The sequence below is a fragment of the Anomalospiza imberbis genome, chromosome 3 (assembly GCF_031753505.1).
Source record: "Anomalospiza imberbis isolate Cuckoo-Finch-1a 21T00152 chromosome 3, ASM3175350v1, whole genome shotgun sequence".
Taxonomy (NCBI): Eukaryota; Metazoa; Chordata; class Aves; order Passeriformes; family Viduidae; genus Anomalospiza; species Anomalospiza imberbis.
Window position 1 is genome coordinate 18,106,612 of NC_089683.1, and position 9,264 is coordinate 18,115,875.

The following is a 9,264-nucleotide window of genomic DNA, read 5'->3' on the forward strand; positions in this document are numbered from 1 at the left end:
TTAATATTTGATTAGGTGGGTGCTTGGAGTTAATGTCCTTCTTAATTAAATCAGACTCCTCCTTCTCTACCCTCAGAGAAGAAAAAGATTGATCATCCTTTTTTTCAAATGCTAATTAGGATAAGCAGAGAAAGTCTTAAATCAGAATGCTTTATTCAGTCCTGCTGCTTCATCCATTTGGATCCTACTCACATTTCCTTGGGAGGCCTGCTCTTTTGTATCTGTGAAAATAAGCACAGATGTTGGCTCCACCTCCCTCAAAGCAAGTTTTGCCTAATGACCATTTTGAATGTATCCCACTTGCACCTGTTCAGCATTTTAAAGTAAAATAAAGTACTTGATTGACTCCAAATATCTTGTCCAGATTTTCTTAACTTGATTATGTTGCCATAAAAGACAAGAGATTATTTGAGTAGCAGCATCAGTATCAGTTGGAGTGAGACCAACCTCATCATTCCTGGAAGCATTTTTTTTGTTGCTGTTGAAATTCTGACTTGGGAGATATTGCAGATTAATTAGAACATTAGATGGCACTACTACAGCACTGAGGTACACCTAGAATCAAAGATTACCATGTGCAATTATTTATAATGTGCCAAGTACACAAAAATGCTGATATTAAAATGGTCACATTGATCTCAGTAAAACATTTCTGCAGAACTGTTCCTTTTTTATCAACAGAATGTATTAGCTATCTTATTTGGTACCTCCTCCTGCCACAGAAACCATCAAATTTATTTTCATGTATTATACCTCCTTCCTCTTCCATTACAAGTGTCTGAATTACAAAATATTTTTTTCACAGAGTTGACCAAATCCTACCATCATTAAGTTTCTAGTCAACCTCCAAAGGCTTTCAGAAGTCTGGGGAAAAATATTTTCACTTTTACTTCCATAAATATGAATAAACTTTGCTGAAATCTATATATCTAGTCTGGTTTCACAATACACAAAGTGAATTTAATTGAATGTTTTAGATTGGAAAGCACCTGAAAGATCATCTAGTTCCAAACCCCTTGCTTCACTAGACCAGGCTGCTCAAGGCCTCCTCCAGCCTGGTCTCAAATGCTTCTAGGGATGGGGCATCCACAGCTTCCTACTCTGGACAACTTGTTCCAGTGTGCCACCAACTCCATAGTGAGGAATTCCACCCTAACATCTAATCTAAACCCATCCTCTTTGAGTTTTAAGCCATTCTGTCTCGTCTTAACTCTACACGCCCCTGTAAATAATCCCTCTCCAACTCTCTTGTACCCCATTGGGTACTTAAAGGTCTCCCTTGAGCCTTGTCTTCTCCTGGATGAACAATCCTAACTCTCTCAGCCTGTCTTCATAGGAGGAGAGGTGCTTCTCTGAGAATCTGTGTGGACACCTCTGGACTTGCTCCAACAAATCCACATCATTCTTTGGTTGGAGACCCTGAATTGGGCCTTTAATGCCTAGCAATGTATATTACCAAATCATTATTAGCATTGTTTAAATTTACAAAAAACCCATTGTTTCATAGCAAATGAGGCAAATTAGTTCCACGGTTCCATTTGAAAATAAAATTCCTTTTATGAAATGATGGCCAAAAAAAAAAAAAAGACACATGATAAAATGGAAAGAACTGCAGGTTTTTTTCTAAGCATATATGTTAGTATGTGACACAACATTTAGGAAATAGAACCAGAAAGCCATTCTGCAAAGGAGCATTACCATTTTGTTGAGAAAAAAGTGAGACAAAGGTATCTTTTTATTACCAGGAGGCATTTTTTTGAGTTTTCTTCTCAGTTATTATAAAACAATTTAAAATAGTGAAATGTTGCCATTTTGAGTATGTTGTACTCAAATAACTATTGGAAGATGGTTTTACAAATAACTGGTGAGGTAGCACAGTAGCTGCTCAATTTTAGATTTTCTGTCTAATGAAGGGACTGATTGCAGTTGCTTAAAATTTATGATTTCTTTTTTTCTCCACAGCATATCAAATAAAGGTATCTTATACCTCTTTTTTGATTTTGTAATTACAACCATTTTTTCCTAACAGACTCTTGTCATGTGAGTTTTATATTGCACAATTCTGCATGTATATACAAATTATATATTTTTGTGTGTGCGTGTGTGTATATGTATCTTTCAAGGAAAAACAATATTTTGTATTGCATCAGATAACAGTGTATAAACTGCTAACAGATTCATGACAAATTTCTTTTCTTCCTCATGAAAATTGAGTATAATGAAGAATTCTTATCAATCACTAACTACTGAATAATTTAAAATTATGTCTTATAGCAAACATACAGGAAGAATAACAAACTCCTTTCAGAAAACCTACATTAGAATATTTCCTGAATTGATGCTCTCTTTGTTTCTTTTAGTATCCTCCCTAAAATAAAATAAATGCCTATAGGTACACATCAATTTTACATAAATTATCAAGGAATACATTAGCCACCGCATATTCAAATTAACTGCTGGCATGTCATTACTAAAAATAATAGAAAAAAATCCTGTTCTTTAGGTGACAAATGGATAAAGCATAATACTAGGATATTTCTGTATGCTTCTCTAAATCATCTCACATCTTAATGTAAGTGAAAATCAAATTTTTTACATTGCAAAACAATATAATAATACAAACTATAAGAATTAAAGATTTTTATTGATGTCAAATTTCTGGTAACCAGTGCTGTCATTTGTTATTATAAAATGTCTCATCATCACACTGAATATTTCTACTGAAATTCTCACAAATTAAGAAAGACAGAGGATGTGTTGTGATTTGGTCCTCCTGTGAATGTCCATAATTTAAAATTATGTCTGCTGAAAAATAGTAATGATCCTACTAAACACAGAATAAATGCATTATGCTAGCTAAAAATTATTCAAAAGTACACTGATACAGAAATTAAAGTGTCACTAGCAAATTATCAAGCTGCACCTTAATCAGTCAGCTGAACATAATGTTCAGTAACACAGCATTGTATTTCATGCTAGACATTTCTTTAAATTAGATATGTTGCATCTTCAGTCTTTTGTTAGCTGACCTAGCAATAAATATGATGTATCACTAATAGTACATAAACCCAAGATTATTATACAAAATTATTGTCCCTTTTTTGTCTTCATAGATGGTTGAGCTTATAAGGACACAGACTACTATAATAAGCATCATGAACCTGAAATCAAGATTTTCAAATTATATTTCAAAATTATTTTTGAGTATGATTTTTTAATTCAAAAAAATTTTGAAAGATCTCAAACAAGAGTGCAACATAATTCATTAAGAGAGAGGTTATTTTAAGGCCCATGTATGTTAGAGGAACCCAACAAATGCAGCCAGACATTTAAACCCTGTGGTGAAGGCCATGTCACACCACCTTTTTTACACAGATGAGCACAGGGCAGCCAGATTCTCATCAGGATTCGTTTGATATAGCCCCACTTTATTCCCCAGGATTTGAAATTATTTATGTAGTTTTATAAACTACAGACCAAATGCAGAAAATAGGAAATTTTAAGCAAAAATATAATGTAATAGTTCCCTTTCTAAGCTGGGATGAAGATCATCTTCCAGAACTGATGCACCTTTTCTGTTCTTATGTCACCCCATTGCTCTTTTCAGTGCATACCCATTACCTTTTCTGAATACAGACAGTTTCCTCCACCCAAATACAAGTTTTCACATTCATAAAAATGCTTGATAGGTAAGGTTACTCCAAAACCATATCAGGTTATAGTTCCAAATGATCTGTCAACTGCAAACGTGAAGACTTTAGCATCAGCCATTTGTGCTCTATGATGCTTTGTCAGCAATTGATCCCTAGAACTACCCAGTTAAATTATGTCTTGAGGAAAGTCCTTTTTGGTTAGCTTTTCACCAGAGGATGTGTCAGGAAAAGCCTAAAGATGATGAAGATATTCACACAAAGCAAGCAAAAATTGCACATACATAGTGGCAGTCAAAAGTTCAGCTGGCACAGTCCCTGCTCAGTTGCCTGGCATGTTGGATTACCATCTTAAGGGTCTGACTTTAGAAGAATTACTTTATTGATTTAATTGATGTTACGCTTTTTCTGGAGATTGTATTCTGAATATTTATGGCCATATATTTCATGCAAAACACGCTAAACTTTCCTAGAAAGGACTCTTGATGTGTATATGAAAAACATCTATATCCATGATGAGAAGAAATCCCTACATATTTTTAGTGGTCATATGTATAATTTGTTATTGATTTGTATGACTCCATTGCTGCAATTATTTATTATGGATAAGCTTCATTACCAGAATCTTTTAAGTGAGAATTTCAGGTGTGATCTCTGAGCTGAAATGCCTTTGCAACAGCATTAGCTGAGACCTTGGAAACCAATCATTATTTTCAACTACTTGAATGACATAAAGATAGCTGAAAATACACCATTCTGTTCACTCTGTGGTGCTCTTCACAGAAACTGTCAAGTTTGTTCCTTTCAAGTTGTACTGAGATACCTTATGAAGAGAGGAACACAAGTCACTTATCAGCTTTGACCAACTAGAACAAAACCACAGATATTAGTGAATAAATAAATAAGTAAATGTAAATTCTTAAAACTTAGTGGACTGTTCGGTTATATAGTCTGACTCTTTTATACAGCATAAAGATTGAATTTTATCTGGTAATTCTTGCCTATGATTTTCTATTTGCAGAAGTACATATTCCAAGAGGGTATTAGGATTTAGCTTGAATTAAGGATTATAAAACATTAATATGATCTTTGAACTGTAACACCATAATTTCTAGTATGTTTTCCTCTGCAATACTTTAAATACACCGAATTTCACTTTGTGGGATTTATCAAACATAGTGAACAATGAAAATATAATTAAATTATGCAAGTATTATGCACAGATCTTAGAATAAGTGTTGTCTATGACAAAAACAGAAAATAGAGATCTAAAAATGGAAATTGTAAGGAAGAAAGAAGTTGTATTATTGAGCCAAGACAATCTTCCAGCAGAGTTTTAAGCAAAATATAATCTTCACTCTGTATGTGGTTAGGTGAATGTAAGTATAAAGGAGACAAAGATTGTGATATCCTGCAAAACATTACTGTCATCTTTGTCTACCTTGTCTCTTAAGAGTTCTTTCCCAGAGATTCCTGAATTGCAAATCCTAATTAGATATGTTATTAATCTTATTCGCATGAGAAAAGATAGATATGTGCACAAATATTTGTTGGATTAGAGCCATAATATGCTTCTGGTGGGTTTTGGAGCATAAGATCCTTTTAATTTTCTAATTCATTGAATACACTCCATTTCACTATTAGAAATCTTGGTTCCTGGTTGGTTTTATGATCTTTTTTAAGCATGTTTAGTTTCATTTTGCCCATGATTCAATAAGTATGCAAAATGTTGCCCAGTGATAGTGAAGAAAGTAAATTTATGCTGGAACTACAATAATACTGATAAAACAGATGCTGCTTAATAACTAAGAAAAGGTCTTCAGACATAAGGGCTGAAAAACTTTTGCCTTGTACAAATAATAAAACATTTCCAAGTGCAGGTGGGAGAGTTTAAAAGCTAATCTAATACTGATGAGGGCAGGTTTTAATAATAAAACAAAAAAAAGACAAAAGTTACAGGACCTGTGCATGTGGGAAGAGTTGCATTTAAACTACTAAAATGATGAGACTTTGCATCTGAATCCCAGTTATAGGTTAGATTCATCACAAACTGTAACAAGAAAAAATCTAAAATACACAGGCCCAGTCACACATCCTTCATTGCTCTATGCACTTATTTCCAAATAAATTAAATGTTGAAAGGAAACCATGGTGAAGCCCAGTCACATCTGGAGAACCAGGAATCAGCATACAAGTGAGAATCTGATGTGCTGTGAAGTCTAGTTGTAGCCAGAGATACCTGCAAATAAAAGTTGTTGTTATAGGCAAAAATGTAAATAATGGAAGTGTGTTACAGAAGCAACTATTTATTTTTTATAAACCCATGATAGTAAACTGGGAGTTCTGCTACCAGTTCCTAGCCTCCGGAAGGTTAGAAATAAATAATTTGTAAATTACCTGTCCTTATTTATATAACAGTCTTTAGTCCTTTAGCACTCAGCTATTTTCAGATACTTTCCCTTTCCTAGGAGTGACATCTGACTATGTGAAGACAGAGGCACCATCAACTAAAATCAACTATCAACCTTTGTAATTAACAACTTTTATGCTGACTAATATCTGATTTATGCATTTCAACAAAAATACTAAATTTAAATGCATTTCAAGGCAGCCATTGATTTTTTTTTACCCTTGAGAAACTTGAAATGAGCAAGCATAGCTTTTAATGGTTTGAAATAATCAAAGCAGACCACAGGAAAAGACTATTCACCAAAGTTCTCACACAAGAAATATATCCTAAGAACAAGCTAACTTAAATTCTCTAGCCTTTTGAAACAGAAGGAAATGTTTTCCTTTTTCTGTTTAAGCAAGATTTAATACTAATGTGCATGCAGCAGAAATATTCAACAGGAATCGAATTTTCATGGTGACAAGATATTGCCAACACATGTTATTAATTTTTCTTTTTATATTTTCCTTGGTGGGGAAGATCTCTAGGCATGTTGCTAAAACAGAAGAATCATCAAATCATGGAATCGTTACTGTTCAAAGAGGCCTTGTAGCTTCAAGCCACCTGCCATGGGCAGGGAAACTTACACTAGACCAGGTTACTCTGAGACCCTAATGAGATGGAGAAGATAATAACATGGTGGTCGTTCAGTAGTTTAAATATTGCAAATAATAGTACCGATGGACCCTTAGAAATTCCACCCACCTTCCTTATTTTCTTCCTTTTATATGTCAATTCCATTTTTCCTTACAACTGCAATTCCCACAAAACAACATGGATGGGATGGGGAGCTCTCTTGACATTTGTACCATGGGTCAGCAGTATCCATTTTCACTATCCACCTCTTCTGACATAATTTTCTTTTAAAAAATCAGTAAAACCTCTTTAACACTTAAAATTTCTGCCCCCCCAGGCAAGTCTCAAGAAGAATAGAAATTTTGTCCTGATTATTTGTGTGCCAATGAATATGGTATTTAAACCACAGAGAGCGAAAACCCAAAACATAGAAATCAAATGCATATTGACCACAATATTGAAAATGGGTGTAGATAACTTTCTTTGTATCTGTTATGGACAATTATATGTATGCACATATTCTTCCAATAATGAATATGAAGGAAACTTCTTTGTATTCAGGACCAAAAGAGTGGGGTTTTTTACAGCAAGACTGCGGAGTCTGGGCTGTAAGAGATTAGATACATATTTGCAAATACACACCCATCATTCCTCATTTTTCTATAAATACAGCCTTCATGCATTTTGTAGATTAGAAATTATTTTTCATGTTTCTGCATATGAAAAATGGCTCAGGCTTTTTAATCTTGTTAGCAATGTATCGTTCCATTTGTTGAAGCTATATTTTAATTGCTAAATTGCTTGTCATTGGTTACACTAAATACATTCTCAATTCCATTATAACTATGAAAGACTTTCAAAGGTTTTATGGAACTTCCTCTCTCATAAAGGTATTCACTTTTCAAAGTAAACCTTATGTCTATGTATTTCACAGGCGATACAATATATCCAAGAGAAAACCACTTACTATATTTGACATAAGAAAGCTGATGTATAGACAGAGCAATGCATTCAGCTTCAATTTTCTTTACTGTGTGTTTCTCATTCTAATGTTGACTTTGCATATAGCTTCTGGTTTTGCCTCTTTATTCCTTTCATATTTCTATACATGCAAAGGCATCATGGGGAACCAAATAGAACCAAAACAGATGCCAAATGGATATTTCTAGTTAGATAGAAATCAGTGCTACAGCCTGAAGAATTTGATTAGAAATACCCCAAGAAGAGTGTGGTCTTTACATCTAAGACATGGCATGTCAGCTGCTGAAAGCAGATTTGGTAACAGTCCTAGTTATCAGACAGAAAACTGCCAACATGACAGCAGGCCAGCCTTTTTTTAATTGAATTTTCCCTTGACTACTAAAATACCTAAAAAGTGTATATTAAAAAGTATAGTAAAAAGTGTATATTATAAAAAGTATAATATTAAAGGCAAATATTTGATTCAGTAAGAGACACAAGATTCAGACATGCAATTTAGATTCAGATGTATTGATATGTCTCACTTTAGATCATTTTTTTAAGCAACAGTGAAGTTCACATCACCCAGTCTGTACAGGAAGGTGCCTAAGATGATAGGAAATGTTAAGAATGATGTTAGGATAGATGATAGGACGTGTTGGGAGCATATGTTCACTTTCACATGTCTCTTCAGATTAAGTGTCTTATTTAGCTGAATGGCGAATTCTCCCTCTGGTCAAGGTATTCAGCTCAAATTGTAGGAGCAAAAGCCTACCCTTCCTATTTCAACATGGCCAGAAAATAAGCTTGTTCTTCTCCTGTCCAATTGTTCAACACCTTTGGAGATCTAGCTCAAATTTCTGGCCACACTCAAGGACTTACAACTTGAATCACCACTCCCAAAGGAAAGTAATGAAATGAAATTATGCACTATATTGAAATGCATGTCAGCAAGTACGATACTTCAACTGAAGTAATTTTGCTTCATGAGGAATAAAGTATTCATGGAACTAATTTCAAAGCATTTAATTTGTCATACTAGGTTGAATAAAGAGGACTGACATCCACTTAAAACTCTTCCACAGTCAAACCTCAGATGAAGTACTTTATCTGGTTTAGTAAATGCACTTCAAGAAAGGTGGAAAGATGTTGGATACACTCCAGAAGAAAGCAATAAGAAGAATTAGAATTCTAGAAAATATATGGAGATGCTAAATAATCTGAGGTTATTTAGGTTAGGAAAAAACAAAAACAAAAACAAAACAAAAAAAACACCCTAAATATTGCAACTGTCTACAAATAATGTGAGAAATATTGGAAAGAAATTATTCCCTGTGGTTACTTTGGATAGAACATGTGGTTCAGAAATTTTCAGAAATGTGGACTCAGCTTCTGCTTCACATACTTACATTTCAGTGATGAAAAACAGGTATCCTCACCTCAGCTGGTGGCTTTCCTACCATCACATTCAGTGGAACTCAGAGAGCTCTTCACTTTAGCCAAAACTTGACATTTACTAGTGCTCAGCTGACTAAGTCCCTGTACTCCACTGACTCTATCAACTAGATTTTCACCAAGTATTACAGCTGCTCAAATGCAGATGTCTCTTTTGTGTATACTTAAATGAAC